The sequence below is a fragment of the Lutjanus erythropterus genome, chromosome 20, assembly GCF_056507025.1.
Source record: "Lutjanus erythropterus isolate fLutEry1 chromosome 20, fLutEry1.hap2, whole genome shotgun sequence".
Lineage (NCBI taxonomy): Eukaryota > Metazoa > Chordata > Actinopteri > Lutjaniformes > Lutjanidae > Lutjanus > Lutjanus erythropterus.
This window is the reverse complement of record NC_139336.1, coordinates 5566226-5583213: the sequence shown is the minus strand read 5'-3', so window position 1 is coordinate 5583213 and position 16988 is coordinate 5566226. Positions and strand designations below refer to the sequence as shown.

At 36.1% G+C, this 16988-nt stretch overlaps 1 protein-coding gene across 1 annotated transcript in view; it reads right to left on the bottom strand.

Annotated features, from left to right (window-relative positions):
* Window positions 1-12961, bottom strand: part of atp8b1 (ATPase phospholipid transporting 8B1) — a 42134-nt gene extending 29173 nt beyond the window's left edge. Inside the window, exon 1 of the mRNA XM_084746694.1 lies at window positions 12689-12961. The gene's annotated coding sequence lies outside the window, so the exon portion shown is untranslated. The remainder of the gene's footprint in view (window positions 1-12688) is intronic.
* Window positions 12962-16988: the final 4027 nt, after the last annotated feature.

Below are 16988 nucleotides of genomic sequence, written 5' to 3'. Positions count from 1 at the left end.
CTGAGTGAGGAGGGGGAGGAAAACAAAGAGTTGTAAAGACGATGAGAGGAGGGAGGGAATGAGAGGAGGGAAATCTGAAGTGGTGACTAAATACGATGACAGCTAAACTCCCAGCAGGTATTAAAAGTACTACAACATCCCTTCAAATTACAATTCTATACCAGTTTACAGACTGAAATTACTCTTTAGTTTTTGATCGCGCCAACAGCAATTGAGCACAGGCCTTCTTTTCAAAAATGAGCTAAAAATAAGACATACTATGGTGACCATACGTACTGAAAAATTGGACAGTTCCAAATTAAGAGTAATTGTCCCAAATCCAACCTGTCCTGAAAATTACCCTGATGTATGACATGAACAAGCTAAAATGAGAGTTGCTTTGAGACTCAACTTAAAGGCAAAAATGCTAATTAGACCTAACTTGGTGACACAGTAAGGTTGCAAAATTCTGCACTGAACATATCGGAGCACTGCCAAATAGTCATGAATAAGTAATAACATAATGGGGATATGCACAACAAATTGCTGCTGTCCCTAGAATAAAGAAAACTCTAAATTCTTAATGAGAGAACCCTTTCATTAAATTGTCACTCATTAAATTGTTACTGTCTGTAACTGATCTTTATAATATTAATAAATGATCAGTTATGGTCCGATGTTACTCACACAACTATACAATTCCCCTATACAATTCCCGTATCCAGAATTTACCCCATTCCAATCTAGTCACCCTATCTCTATGTGAAGATAAAGTAGGTGTTTTTACTGTTGTCAGTATCCTGTCAAACAACGTGCCACACCACAGGAGTACACAACCTGAACTAAAGCCCTGTGTCACGCCTGCATTCATCCACAAACTCTTTTAGAAACCTGTCAACAGCGAAGGTATGCACTGTATTGAAAATAAAAAATCCTTGATTGTAACACCAAGAGACAAGACTAGTCTTTTTAATGGCAGTGAACTGTCTTAGACTGTGCAAATGAGAGATACCTGCGCAACACACTATATCCTGTCTGTTTTCTATACCTTGTGTTAAATAATTCAGGTGTAATGATTCAGTCAGCTCACAGACATGACTGGCTCACAATGTCAGGCAGCACAGTTGTCTAGAGACAAAAAGTAGTTTGGGAGGTCCTGTCTGACATTTCTGTTTAGACCCTCAGTTAAAAGAACACTTCACCCAAAAAGCATAAATACATGTTTTGGCTCTTTGCTGTAGTGCTATTTATCCATCTAGATAGTTTCTGTGTGTGTTGCCAAGTTTTGGAGTTATCAGCTGTAGAGATGTCTGCCTTTATTCAAATATGATGGAAGCAGACGGCGCTCGGCTTGTGGTGCTCAAAGCAGCAAAAAATACATTTCGAAAACTCTACAGCAGCATCTATTTCCAGAAATCATGACCTACTTACTCAAGATCATCCAGAGACATTGTTGTGAAGAGTTTCATGTAAGAACTATTTTCTCTTTTACCGTCTGCCAAAGGCTTGTGTTTGTGACAGCGCAGGATATAATCTAGAGCTGCAACGTTAACTATTAAATTAATCACAAATTATTTTGAAAATTGATTAATCAATTTGAGTAATTTTTATGAAAAAAGTCAAATTTTCTTTTTTCAGCTTCTTAAATGTGAATATTTTTTGTTTATTTGCTCCTCTATGACAGTAAACGGAATAACTTTGGGTTGTTGGCATAACAAGACATTTGAGGATGTCATCTTAGGCTTTGTTTTATTCTGGGATGTACTGTGCCTGTAAAAGTGAGAACCATCACTATTTTCTGATTTGCTGTTTTTGGCTTTGCTGTCTGAACCAGTCCAATGTTGTCTATTGAATATCCCTCACATCAGCAGAAACCAAGCAGAAACTATGGGATATCATTCAGCCTTACTTGTTCGTCACAGTTAACTTCCACCCTAAAGTTTTTATGTATGCAGGCTTGTACCTTCAACTTTTATCAAAGAGTCAGATTATACCCATCAGTTATTATTATTAATCATTTGTACTAGAGCTGCACGATGCAGTATGGTAAATATGGTATATTATTTTGACTGAAACTACGATAAAATTAGAGGGAAAGATCATTTTTGCATTACAGTTTTCATTTTTACTAGAAAGAAACTTAAATAGTAAAATCATGATTACGACATTTGTTAGGGTCTGTATCAAACCAACATTTTTTCTTTCATCTGGAGAACAAGATCTTTAGGCATCCATATAGTACTACAGTACTTCATTACAACTACACATTTTTTCCCCCTTTCAAAAACTGCACTTGACCATATTTTGATTGATAATATTGCGATTAATTGTGCAGCCCTATTTCATACTGAGGATTCAACCAGAAGAATTTCATGCTGAATCAAACCATAAGAGTGCTTCAGCTGAGAACCATGTCAATCATATCTTGTCATATTTTCTAAGAGAAAATTAATGGGAACTTTGGAAGCAGGAGCACCTTAAACAGATCCCCACACTTTATCACTGTGGATGATAAAAATTAAACTGGTTTTCACTCTCTTTACAGCTTTGGCTTTGAGAGCCAGTCAGTCATTATCAGTGTCAACATTGAAGAAACAAAGAAAACAAACAAGCTGCAGCCTTGAGTGAAGTGAAAAGAACCCTAAGAGGAAGTTTCAGGAGAAAAACAGTAAGTAATATTCAGTCTTATTTAGTTTAACAACAAACACTGCCTGAGACAGCAGGCCTGAGAACAGCCTCATTAATAAAGACAGATTCATGTTTTCCCTCTGAGAGCTCCACACTCACAGCTCCACCCACCTCACAAAAAAACAACCAATCAGAGGCTGCTGCGAGGACGGTACATGTCGCAAAACCGGTTTTGGTGTCTGGCCCAGGCCGTCGCTATGGCAGCAACAAGGAGCAGAGAGGGGGGAGGGGGTGAGGGATTCCCGGACTGGGACAGAGGAGAGCATACCTGAGCAACGATGGTGAAACCTGAGAGGAGGGAGGAGGCTCAGCTCTGACTGAGGAAAGGAGGCGGCTTCAGAAAACAAAACTAAACGTAAAGAGAGACTTTGTTTCTCTGCTTGCGACCAAAACAATGAAAAAACAGTGTGGCTCTGTAGGTTTACTTTCCTCCATTAATGTTTCCGGTTCCAACACTCTGAATCCCAGACAGAGAGGAAGTCTGTTGACTATAAATTCTTTAAATAATATTTTACATTTGTGATCATACTCAATACATTTCATCTTTCCTGTGGTCTATGAAGGGAGTCATCCTTGTACAAACCTATCTGCTAATACTACACAAAATACTACTAACACAAAATATAAATGTAATGAATCTTTTCTCTAGTTACACAATTCTGTTCAACTCAAAATTCATTGAAAATATATTTGTTTTCCGGTCCATAAGTAACCAATGAGGACAAGTCATTGGTTTAATAACAAAAAGTCATGGCCACTGAGTTACAGCCTTTTAAATTAATCATGTTTTAATGCTACTTCTAAATGAAATTTACTCTAATTTTTGTGAAAGTGAATGCATCATTTCATGCATGTCTGGATATTCAGTGCGACTCCAACACCAACAATGAAAATTACTGTTGAGAGGTATTTGCTGAATGTAAATACATTGAATAATTATTATTTAATAGTATCATATCCTCGGATTTGTGTTGTGTAATTATTGACTATGCTTTTAATATTTACCCACAGTTGCATGATATGAGATTTGGAGGACGTGTCTTTCTTTCAATACATAGTATTGTCTTATAGGTCCGCTATGTAAGGATTTATTGGCAGAATATGCTTACATTCAACTCTGAATAAAGAAAATTCCTTTTTAAACAGGAAACCTATTGAAAAAGAAGGTGTTTTTTAAACTACAAATATGCTCCATACCCAATTTGGTTAAAATCAGATGACATTAAAGTTGTCAAAAATATTAAAGCATCAATACTTGGCCCGATATCGATACAGCAACCGTGACTATCTGCCGATACCAATCCATCTTTTCCTCTTTCTTTAACAACTAAGCTGTTAAAAATACATTTGTATATACGTTGCTTAACCTAGCCATCTAAAAAAATAGAGTCAAATATACTGCTCCCATGAAGGTAGAAACACATCAGTTATGGAAATCTGCCGTTTCTTTTTCCTTTAAAGCCTTTCACACAGAGAATTTTAGCAGCACGGTTTGATTGGTCCACAAAATTTAAAATGAAATCTAAATAAATTGCATAACTTGCTCTCTGCTGTTTTCCTTTTTTCTTCATCGAGCTACCACTGCTGAGTATTGGTCCATCCCTATATTTTGATACCACATTTGAAATTATACAATGTCCATTAATTATAGTAAAGAAAATGGTTGCAAACTTTAAGCACTTTCCTTAATCTATCATTGTTAACATTAACAATTAATTGATTGATTAATTATTATATTTTTAAAAAACATAAGTTTTGCTTTTACAAGCATACAATACCAAATGTGTTTTTTTCCTCTCAATCAAATCTTTATTTTGACAGCATCATATTGCTTATTTTCTGACAGCATTACATGGCCTATGAAACCTAAAAAGACGCACAGGCCTACATATTAAACACATATTTAAATATAAGATAACATGCGTAGCATGTTCATAAAAATAATGTTATATTTTAGACCTTCATCTGAGAATTAATCAATTAAATTTTACATGATCAATCAAATTCTTAACAACCGATTACTTGATCATTGATTAATCATTATCATCCCTAATATAGAAAGTAATGGGGCTGCTTAAAAAAGGAAAAAACATCCTATTTTTTATTTATATATATATATATATATATATATATATATATATATATATATATATATATATATATATATATATATATATATATATATATATATATATGTATATATATACATATATATATATATACACACACACACACACATTTAATATTTTAATATATCTTTTTATCTTTTAAGTCTGGCATTGTGACAACTCTAGATGACATTTGCTGAAGAACAAAATCTAATAAAAGATAAGAGAGCTCTTGCTAACAAACTGAGAAATGGAACAGAAAAAGAAAACCTCAGAGGCAGACGAAGCAAATGTATGTGGTCCTGAAGTGATCATGCAAGAGGTTGGTACATTAAAGGAAAGTGAAATATATTTTACTTATTTATTGTTTTTCAGGGTTGAGTTCCTGGTGTGCCAGAGGTCTGGGCTCCAGCTGAGGGGAATGTCAAGCATTTGCGTCCACTACCAAGCATCCTAGCCAGGCGAGAACTGATGCTATCAGTCAGATTAATGCAGAGTCGGGTTTCTGCAGCACCTGAGGGGAATCTGCCTGAGCTGATGTCTGTTGGTAAACCAACAAGGAACAATTGCTGCCTGTTCTCTGCTGAATTGCCTTTTAATCATGACTCTGCATGTAAAGAAACAGAGAGCACAAACTAGGCTGATCCACCATTCTTCCCCTTTTATCTGCCTTTGGGATTTTCTTCTCTCATGAAATAATAAATAATAATTTAATATTTAAGTAAGAGTAAATAAGTGTAAAAGCAAGTCTGTCCAGGTGAAAAAGTTGACCCTGGTTCTCAAATAATATTGCAGTTTTATTTTTTTGTATTTTGGCAGTTGCAGTATGGTTAAATTCTAAGGAGAAACTTGTAATATATTTACCGTAATAAATCATAAAATGACTATGATATGTCAGAAATTAAGAAAACATGTTAGGTAGGAATACTCACTTCTCTAACATCAATGCTACAGCCACTGAAATATTCATTCTGGGCCGGAATAACTTTTTTTTTTTTTTTTTTTTTTTTTTGCCTCTTTCACATTAAATAGAGCTTAAATTAATGCTGAATGTCCACCAAATGACCAAGTGTGGGTTTATGAGTTATAAGAAATTAATAAATAATCTTGCAGTTGGTGTTGATGTTTACATATAGAGTTGTGTTTCTAATAGCCACTCTCTTTTAGCTCCTTATTTAGTTTTATTTCCCACATCATGTGGGAAATATCTGGCTCTTAAGCTACATAATACTCCACTATGTTCAGCAGCTGAAAATGACTATGGGAGTAGTGGGAGTTGTTGTGCTATCACCCTTCGTTCTGTAGCATAGCTTGCATATGGGCTTGCTAGTATCTTTTGCCTTTCCTAGTTCATTTGCCTCAAATGTTAAGTATTTCTAAACAGCACTCCTGCTGTTTTCTCCGTCAACCAAAACAGTCACGGAGTCTCTGCACTCGTCATCTTTATTGAGAGGAGTAAATGAGACGTATGATAGTGAGAGGCGGGGCTTATGTGTTCACAGCTGGTATCTGTGTGTGTGTATCAATACTGCTGCACGAGAGATATTACACAGCAGACCTGCAGTATTAGAAACTATAATCCCATCATCACTAGTCAAAGCCTGTACCACTGAACATCTATTCATTCTGAAAGATTATTAATCATTTCTTAAAACTCATAAAAATGACACTTATCATTCAGTGAACATTCGGCATTGATTTGAACTGTAACAATTAAAAGGGCAAACCATTACACAAGTTACAGAGCAGTATTTCAAAGGAGGGCACCGCAGCTATAGCACTGTTGTTGAAAAGAGAGTATTTCAGCTAAGCTTGACCTTACTTTTGATTTACTACATATTGTAAATATAATACAGTCTGTTTTCATCAATTAATCCATTGGTTATTTTTTGATAACTGATTAGGCTAATTGTTTAGTCTATAAAATGCCAGAAACATTGATTCACAACGCTGGTAACAGAAATAAAACAAGCAACTGCAGTAAAGCCTCACTGCAGAGGTTGGATCTGTGCTTGATGGTGTTTAACTATTCAGAACTAGTAAATATAAATGCATTTTCACATGCAGTCAGCTGCCCTGCACTGTAAAAAAAAAAAAGTTAGAAAACTATTTCTTCACTAAAGTTTTGCGTTTAAGTAAAACTCGTAAATTTCGAAATAATCCAATTTTTGCTGATCTATAATCTTTTGTTGAGATAATTTACTTTTGGCAGTAGAATTGGAATGTTTGAGTTTTGGAAACCAAAAACAAAAAAAAATTGCATTTCAAAAACAATTAGCTGTCAACACGACTGTCATTGTTCCGGTGCTAAAAAATAAAAGGACTGTAACTGAATGTTAACTTATATACCATTATTCACTTTCACATTAATGAGCTCACTCAACAATTTTTGAAATACAATTTTTTGTTATAAATAAGGGAAAAGAAGAAGAAGACGAAAGACGAAAAGTAAATTATTTCATCACAAGATTATGGCTCAGCAGAACTTTTTTTAGTTTCAAAGCTTACAAGTTTGAGTTTGAATTATAAGGGGGTTTTTTTTACAGCGTGTGTGTATGTCTGTGTGGACATGCAGTTGTGTGTTGGCTGTTAAAGGAGCTTAAAGAGGGTTAATGAGTCGGGTCTTAATTGAGATTCTATGGTATTTTCCTCACAGCTGGAGTCCAGAGAGTGAATCCATGAACTGACAGTCAGTCAGTCAGTCAGTCCACAGAGACACCAGCCGCTACTGCAACATATGATCCCACCCACGCTGCCAGAGTCCCTGAGTAAGGCCACAGTTAGAGGTTCAACTCCTCTGTGGGTGATGATGTTCTCTGTTTCACAAATCATGATAAATGACAACCTCATTTATAAAGTGAAAACCTGCAGTCCTCCTCCAACAACAAACACGCACAATCTAACACCATTCCCCATGTAGACAAATTGTATTTGACTCCTGATTTGCCTGCACCATTCTAAAGTACATATGAGTGATGACTGCAACCTCAGCAGAGCTCAAGCCTCAGGCGAAAAAACGTTTCTGACAGAAGTGTTTGTGGCTGGATTAAACGGTACCACTGGTGGTGCTCTGGATCAGTGTTTGATATTACGCCTGGAGGAGATCATGTGATAGGTCATGTGCGAGTGTGAGTGATTAACAGGGCTGGAGTTCATCTGTAGCTGATCATTCCTGGAACCATCAGCCTAAAACTTTCACTAGTTCCAGATAATTAATAATAACTGAAGGAGCAATATATAGCCATCACACATGTAAAAATGAGTGTGCCTGTCCATATGGAGAGTTGGAGCCATAGACTGTATATTAAATAGGTTGAAATCCTGTTAAGCACAATCTATGGTTGAAGCGAATTTTTTTCCCCATCCACTCCTCCCCAGACATGGCACAGACAGGCAGGCTGCAGGAGCGCTGCAGGAGTGCAGGATGTACAAAACCTCGTAAACTGACAACAAGTGAGGACAAGTCCTCCACTGTAAATTGTTCAGCCATTTATAACCGTCCTGTTGTCTGTCACTGTAAAGATAAGCCCATTATCCTGAAAACAAAAGCCCACTGCTCTGAAAATACACACTCTTGATGATGATGGGTTAAGTGTCTGCCTGTCTCACTGCCTGCCAAACTGCATTAACATTTTTCTCAATTTAACAGTTACAAATACCTATGCCTTTTACTAGATTATTAATGATTTCTTAAAACTCAAACAGACGCTAACTAGTTCTGTGAAAATTCAGCATGAATTTCAAGTCTGATTAATGTGAAACAGACATACAAAAGAGTTATTCTGGTCCAGAATGGAAATTTCAAAAGGGAGACACAATGTCTTAGAGTATCTTAACGTGACATGTTTCTAAATTTCTGAAGCTACATCAGGGTCATGTCATGATTTATCACAATACATATATTACAGATTTTTCCTTCAATAATTAAATTATGAAATAAATATAATTAATCTATTACAGATACTGAGAAAAAAATGTGATTAAATTTCAGTTAGAGAAGACTGCCACCTTTTACTTGAATTAATTTCATATGACAGGAAGTTATGTTTTCTGTGCAATTTGTTTGTCTGTGGGTTTGTCAGCAGGATTACAGAAAAACTACTGGCCTGATTTTCATGAAACTTGGTGGATTGGTGTAGCATGGGCCAAGAAAGAACCCATACCAGTTTTACCAGTTACACCCCAAAATCAAAAATACATATTTTTCTCATGGCCTCTAGTGCAATTTATCCATCTGGATTTTTTGGCGTGAGTTGCAGAGTTTTGGAGATATTGGCCTTAAAGATGTCTGCCTTCTCTTCCTTATAATGAGACTAAATGGCACTCGGCTTTTAGTGCTCAAAGCACCAAAAAATACATTTGAAAAAACCCAGCATCTCTTTCCAAAAATCGTGACTGTGACAATGAAGATAATCCACAGACCTTGTTGTGAGCAGTTTCATGCAGGAACAACTGACTTTCTGCAGTAGAATCTGCCGGAACTACTTTAGAACTACTTTCTTTTCTACTAGAAAGATAAACAGCACTACAGACCACAAGAAAAATATACATTTTGGAATTGTGAGATGAACTGCCCCTTTAACAACATGCATATAAAAGAAAAAAGACAAAAATAAAGTAGAATGAAGACAAATTGAGTGTGTGGAAAACGTACAGAAGATTTCAAACAGCTGCCATGATGCCTTCACCTCAGACTAACCTTCGATCCATTTGCCTCTCAAGTCACAATTCAAATTCTCGGCTTTCAAGGGCGACCATTTCCATAAGGAGCCAAGCATTTCCCTAATCAAAAGGACTGAAACTCACTTTGTTTGCAGTAGAAGAGTTTCATTGGTTGTTTATGGAAAAACATCCCAGCTGGTTGGACACATGAGCCCTGGAGCTGCCACTGTGTTCACACACAACACCAGCAGCAACTGAGAGTATGTAGGCGTGTTTCACAACCTTCTGTTTTCTGTCACATTTTTACATTGCAAAATTTTACACTGCACCCAAAAGTTCTCTTTTGACAAGCAAAGTTTGCAGTTTGCTACTGGCCAGAAATCAGCGGTCAGTTGATTCACATCAGTTAACTTTTGGGGGGGGGGGGGGGTTTGGGTGAAATGTCACTTTAATTTAATTGTATGGGCAAAATGGTGACTTCAAGAAAGTTGTGCTGCTTAGCAAAAATCACATATATATGGAGCTCCAGAGGGTAGATGGAGGAAAATATACATTTGTGCATTAATAATCAAATAGGAATCGTATCAATCATCCTTTTTGACTGGACACTCCTCGAAATAAAACAGATAAGGCTGCAACTAATGCTTATTTCTGTTGTTTATTTATATAATTATTCAATTAGTTGTCTGGTCTATAAAATGTAAGAAAATGGTGAAAAAGTTGATAAGACATGAATGAACTGATCCCACATCACTGTTACCATAATATTATTAGTCTACAAACCAATCAATGTCAAGTATAGGGAGATGCAGCCCACATGTAGGCGATGATGACAGGAAGTATGTTTAAGTTCTTTAGTCCACTTGTAACGTGAGACCAAACTAACTGGACCAAATGTAACAGCATCTCAAAAAAATATACCTTGGTTCTCAGACCTTAGTCCAGATTTTGGGTGTGAAAGCACCCTAAGACGATATCAAGTCTTACATCACGACATTGACCTAATATCCAATATACTACCCAGGCCTAAGTTTTACCACTTCTTTCCTCTTGTTCATGTCATCTTTACAGTCCTGGAAATGTTAAATCACAGAGTAAATAGTAAATCACAAAAAAAGTAAAGACCGCTGCAAAAGTTTGGGAGAAAAAGCAACAAAGGTCTTTTCTTTTCTTTTCTTTTCTTTTCTTGCCATCTAAAAGTCCATGAGCCTTCCAAGCCTCCACTTCAGAATAACCCCAAAGTGCAAAACACAAAAGCTGATGTTTTGTATTATTTCTGACATATGTTTTTTTTCCTTAGTCATCATGTCATCCTTGATTATGCAATGGAAAGATTCAGACAGTGTTAAGAAACATGGGCAGTGGGAGGCCATTGAGAAATAGAGGAGGAAGAGGAGACAAACATCACTCACTAGCAGTGTTTTATCACTAACATTTTCAATGGATTCTTTTATACACTCAGTTATTAGCTCCAGCAAACTAACTACAACAGTCCTGCTGTGAATCCTGCCTTCATGTTACATCTTTGTTGTTTTAGATCGTTGTTGAGTCAGCTGTATGATCCTTTTGGAGGATGTGGTTTATAACATTTCTGGGGAATGGTACAAAATGCAAACTTCCACACATTTCATGTTCATTCATTGTCTGTAGCCACTTATCCTTGACAGGTCACGAGGAGCTGGAGCCTATCCCAGCTGGCATTGTGCGAGAGGCACACCCTGGACAAGTCGCCAATTCATCGCAGGACTGACATACAGAGACATTCACATCAGGGACAATTTAGACTCATCAGTTAACCCAATTAATGCATGTGTTTGGACTGTGGGAGGAAGCCAGAGCTCCCAGAGAGAACCAACGCAGACACAAGGAGAACATGCAAACACCTCACAGCCAGAAACTCCCCAACCCCCAAACTGGCTGGAGGAGTCAAATTCAGGACGTTCTTGCTGTGAGGCAGCAGTGCTAATCACTGCACCACCATGCCGCCCACTTCCACACACATGATGTGAAATATTCTCTTAGATTATAAGATTCTCTTAGTCATTATAATGAAAAACTTTAGCAAAATTATTTAGTATCCTAAAATAAAGGTAAACTATCTCTTAGTTTCTAAAATAATGAGAAACTTTCTCAAAATGACTTAGTATCTAAAAATAACAATGAGAAATGTTTCTCAAAATTACTTTGTATTCAAAAATAATGGCATACATCCATTAAATAGTGACTTTGTAATGAGAAAAAATGAGAAACCTGTAAATAATGACATGCTATCTCAAAATAATGACTGTCTCAAACTAATGAGCATCTTTCTCAATATGCCTTAGTATCTAAAAATAAATGAGAAATGTTTCTCAGAATTTTTGTACGCTAAAATATCACATACTGTCTCAAAATAGTGACTTAGCACCTTTAAAAAATGATAAACTTTCTCAAAATAATGACATATCTCAAAACAGAGAGAAGCTCTTAAATTAATAAAATGTTATTTCAGAACAATGAGACAACTCGCTCAAAATTAATTTGTATTCTAAAGTAATGACATCCTGTCTCAAAATAATGACTTTGTGTCTCTAAATAAGGAGAAACTTTCAAAAAAAATTCGTTAGTACAAAAAATATGACTTAGTATTTAAAAACTTATGATTTAGTTTCTCAGAATTGCTCTGAATCAAAATAAGGACAAACTATCTCAAAACAGTAATTTTGTATCTTCAGAGAAATAAGAAACTTCTCAAAATAACGACATAGTATTTCAAAACAATGGGGAACTCTCAAAGTAATGACATACTATATCAAATAAATGAAATAGTATTTCAAAACAATTAGAAACGTTCTCAAAATGACTTGATTTGTCAAAGTAATGACATACTATCTCAAAATAATGACTTAGTATCTCTAAATTTTGGAGTTAATTTATTGGAGCCATTATTTCGAGAAAGTTTCACATTGTAATGATTTACAGTAACAAAATGGGCCTCCATAAAAACAACGCCAGAGTTCGGGCACGTTTAACGAGGGTCAAATGCCAACTAGAATTACAACACAAGCTCTAAAATGAACATTTTGACCTCATATTTTACCCCCAGAGAAGCTCCACACCGTGGAGTGTCTTTGGAGAGGAGAGGTGAGCAGCAGCCGCCCAGGTGAAACGCTCCTCTGCTCTCCGAATATTTTAAACACCATTAAGTTTAAAAACTCAAAGCAAAACTCACAAACACACACAGGTACATTTCTACATTAAACTGGACTTACTCAGTGCCCTTTGCAGTTTGATATAAAATAGATGAATCCTGTTCTCAGTCGGTGTCCGGGGTCGTTTTGTCACCGTACCATGTTTTCCTCTTCTTCCTGCTTGTAGAGAGCTCCGGCGGCGGCTCCCCGCCCTTCTTCCCCCGCTGCCTCACCTGCTCCGTCCCGCACAAACCTGCAGGACCGGTCCGACACGTCAAACGTTAACAACTACAAAAGCTAGCTCGGTAAAAAACATCGCGTGGCATCCAAGCGCAGCTGCAGCTCGCGGAAGTGCGCGCGTGGGGGATCTGGTCACGTGACGCACAGGTAAAGGTGTGGTAATTGAATTCTTAATTAAGTGGTCATTTGAAGGGTGAGCGCTGCCTGCCTGCTGCTGCAGTTCAAAGTGTCATTTTTATTCCAATATTTGTACTTTTTAAGGCATTTCAACGGCAGGGAGGTTCATTCTCACCAAAGTCAAGGAAAAAGGATCAATGAGACACTTTCTTAAAATAATGACTTAATATCTCAAAATGACGAGAAACGTCCTCAAAATAATGACGTACTGCCTATTTCAGAATTAGTAGCCTGTATCTTAAAATAATTGAATACTTATCTCAAAATAAAGACTTAGTATCTTAAAGTAATAAGACATTTTTATCAAAATCATGACGTATAGTATCTCAAAATAATGAGAAATTTTATCAAATAATGATCTATTATCTCAGAATAATAAAGAAGAATTTTAATGTCAAAATAAAGACTTAGTATCTCAAAATTAATTATAGTAACTTAGTATCTCAAAATAATGAGGAATTTTATCAATATAATTACTTATAATCCAGAATAATAGATGTTATCAAAATAATGAGAAATTGTATCAAAAGTATTTACTTACTATCACAAAATAATGACTTTTTTTTTTTTTCAAAATAATGACTTATTATTACAAAAAAAGGAGAAATTCGATTAAAAGTATTTACTATCGCAAAATAATACATTTTTTATTAAAATAATGACTTATTATTGCAAAATAATGAGAAATTCTTATCAAAATAACAACATAGTATCTCAAAATAATGAGAAATGTGATCAAAATAATTACTTAATGACTTAGTATCTCAATATAATGAGATACTAAAGCAAAATAATGACTTATTATGCCAAAATTATGACTAAGAATCTCAACATAATGTCTCAAAATGATGACTTAGAATTTGAAAATGAATTAATACCTCAATAAGAAGAACTTTCTTAAAATTCTGACTTTGTATTTCAAAATAGCAAACACTTTCTCAAAATAATAATGATTATAGGATATCTCAGGTAGTGGTAAAATATATGCTGAACTATATTTTATTCCTCATAGTCAGTTCTCATGATTTGTCAGACACTAATTGGTTACTCGTCCTTGAACACACAGCTGTTCTCCCTTTGGAACAACAACTTCTGATAACAGTCACATCCTGACCCTCCCATTAAGCACTTCAGGTCCATCCTGACCCAACCTCCTCCTCCTAACCCTATAAGACAGATTTACATTCTTGACTCATTATCAGTTCCTTTTACACTCTGTGTGACTGTGTACTGATCCTTTGCAAAGCTCTATTAAAACACCACAAAGACAATCTTGGTCTTCATTTTCAGATTTTCCACCACACTCAAATAGTGAGAAACTTCCTCAAAATAATGTCATATAGCATCTCACAAATTATGGCTTATTATTTCAAAATAATGAAAAACTTTCTCTTATATCTCATAATAATGAGAAACCTTCTGAAAATAATGAGTTAGAAGGACTATCTTGAAATAATGATTTCTATTTCTAATTATTTGAGATACTATGTCATTTCTAAGTATAATTTCATACGAGATCTTTTTTTCATCACATTGGCAGAAACAGGCTTCCACAGGGCTTTTACAGCAGGCATGACAAGTTTATTTGCAAGGCAAATTTCATTGATGAAACAAGATCTAAAATAGACATAATTCTGTGAAAAGCCACTTATAAATATGATTTGAACGAAATGGAAGAGTCATTATGATTATGATTATTCTTATTATTCTTATTCTTATTCTTATTCTATTATTATTATTATTAGTAGTAGTAGTAGTGATACCATTATCATTGTTGTTTTTAATTAAAATAATCTTTATTTTCCACACTTTTGTTTTAAAACACATCATGATAAATGACAGAACATACACACATGGTTCCAGTCTGAAGGATGTATTAACAAAGTTATTTGGTATGTAGAACTTTTCAGCAGCAGCTCCACAGTGTCATCCTAAGGGCAGCTAAAACTGATTAAAATTGAATAAAACATGCAAAAGAAGAAAAAGTAGGCTGCTGCAGTGCACTGAAATATGGATAAATAGTCCCAACTTTATTTTTTAAAAAAAGGAATTATACATTCCAAGGTATTCTCTGTATTTCTGACATTAACAATAAAAACTTAAAGTTGCTTTAGTAGAGGCTTGAATTCGGATTTGGAGTTAAGCATGTGACAGTTCAAGGGTACAGACAGGAATTATTTTTAAGGCCTTTAATGTTAGGATTATTTTTTATCAGAGAAAATGTTGATTTGATGCAGTCTGGATGGAACCTCTCCAGCTTTCTGCTCTCTTTTCTTTTTCTTTTCAGAAAATCATTCGCAGTCAGTCTACTCCAGGGGTGGGCAATTGTTTTTCATGGGGGGCCACATGAGAAGTTGATCAGGCTGCCGTGAGCTGGACACAAATGATCTAAGGTCCTAATCATGGCCAAATCTCTAAAAATGAAATGGTCAGAAGTGTTCTACATATGGCACTTCTACTGTTGGCCACCCTTTCTGAATTGCCATGTGATGAGTTGTGTTTTGTTGGTAATGTTTAAAACTTGGTGTTTTACAGTGTATCATGCAGGCTGCACACAGGTTGTAACCACAGCAGCAGCAGACAACATGGTTCACAGCATTTATTGAATAAAGTTATAGTTTATATAAATGATACAGTTCATAATCATTATCCATGTAGACGGCACTGATCCCTTTCAAAATAAAGATCTGATAACAGTTTAATAGTCAGCAAAATGCTATTGACTTTTCAGTGGGCCCTTTCAGTGGGCCACATCCGGCATCCAGCTCCTGGGCCACATTTTGCCCAGGTCTGCTCTACTCCATTTGTTGACCAGCAGTGCCACCTAAAGAGACACCTGCTCAACTGTCCCACTGTGAAACTCCTGAAAGGAGGCAGATTGTAGATTCACATTCCGGTGATCTGGTGCGAACAACTTGGAGCTCAACACTCAAAAGACAGTGAAAATCAGTGCAGACTTCAGGAAGAACTCAGCCACATCCACCCCCATCACCCTGTGTGACTCACCTGTCAATATTGTGGAGTTGTTCCGCCTCTTGGGCGCCTTCATCACCCAGGACGTTAAGTAGGAGCTGAACTCCCTCACCAACAAAACCCAGCGTCCTGTAGCAGCTGAAGAAGTTCAAAGATGGTGCACTTCTACGCCACCATCGAGTCCATCCTCATCTCCTCCATCACCATCTGAGCCACGCTGTTGCCACTGCTATGGACAATGACAGACTGCAAAGTGTCATCCTGTCAGCAGACAGGGTTATCAGCTTCAATCTGCCATCCCTGCAGGACCTGTACGCTTCCATGATCCTGAGTATTACAGGTAAGATAGTGGCTGACCTTCCCATTCCACACACAAAGTCTTTGAGACCCCCTATGTATTGTGGTATTGTACTGATTCTCAGAAACACTGTATTGTGATGTTGTGATACATCCAAAGATTTGTGTCGTTCATTTTGTGTTGCTTGGATTTCACTCCTATGGTGGTGTGTTCTTTATACTATGACTGTTTTCCAGAAACTAGTATGTATCACCTTTCTTAGAGTATCTCAATAAATAACCAGTATATTGAATAATAATCAATGCATTGTGATACATATTGTATTCCCAGATTCTTGCCAAAAAACAGCCCTAGTCAGAATCAAAACTTCACACCACAAGAACAGATCTTTCACAACTACAACTGGCTGGAGTATCGATATGACCTGGGACAATATTGTGCACATTCCCTAGACAATAGTTTGCTCTGTCCCAGGATGATATTTTGAACATTCCCTGGATAATATTTTGCACAATCCCTGGATCATATTTTGCACATTTTGGACAATATTTTGTACATTTGCAGGACCAGATTTTGGGCATCTTTGCACAAACTGTACAGTTCCTTCATCTAAATGACCATCTTTTTGTACATATTTTCTTCTATTTCTTCTATCTGTAGTTTTTATATTTTTTTTACATTATTGTCAGTTTT